This window comes from Atta colombica, unplaced genomic scaffold (assembly GCF_001594045.1).
Source record: "Atta colombica isolate Treedump-2 unplaced genomic scaffold, Acol1.0 scaffold216, whole genome shotgun sequence".
Lineage (NCBI taxonomy): Eukaryota > Metazoa > Arthropoda > Insecta > Hymenoptera > Formicidae > Atta > Atta colombica.
The window spans coordinates 799,142-799,732 of NW_017259312.1; positions in this window are offsets into that span (position 1 = coordinate 799,142).

Below are 591 nucleotides of genomic sequence, written 5' to 3' on the forward strand. Positions count from 1 at the left end.
TATATATATATATATACACACATTTATATGTTTATATAATGTATCATTGTAATAATATAAAAATAAGTTCAAAAAAGTAGAAATATTTATAAACGCATATTTATTCCAGCATCAACAAAATACATATTCAATACATATTGTGTGCTGTTGAAGCAATGAAAAGATCATATTTGAAAGATTATGAATATATATTGTTGGATTTATATTCGGTAAAGTTTAATAAATATATTCTGCGAACACACGCGCGCGTGTGACGTGTTATATAAAAATGCATACAATATTTCTTCTTATTGAAACAATCTACTGAATTCTGGAATCGAATATTGAAATATTCGATTTTAAAAAAATGATCTACATATTATTATCTTCTAGAATATTTTATTCGTGCAATATTATATATGTGTGTGTGTGTGTGTGTGTGTGTGTGTGTGTTTTTTTGGTGCTGGATAAATTTAATTATTTTCACGTATTTACACATATCAATATAAAACTTTTTTTACATTATTTAAATTATGTAATACACTGTTCTAGAGAACTCTTTTATGGTCGATAATGATCGTAAAAGCGCGTTAAAAATCTACTTATATATAT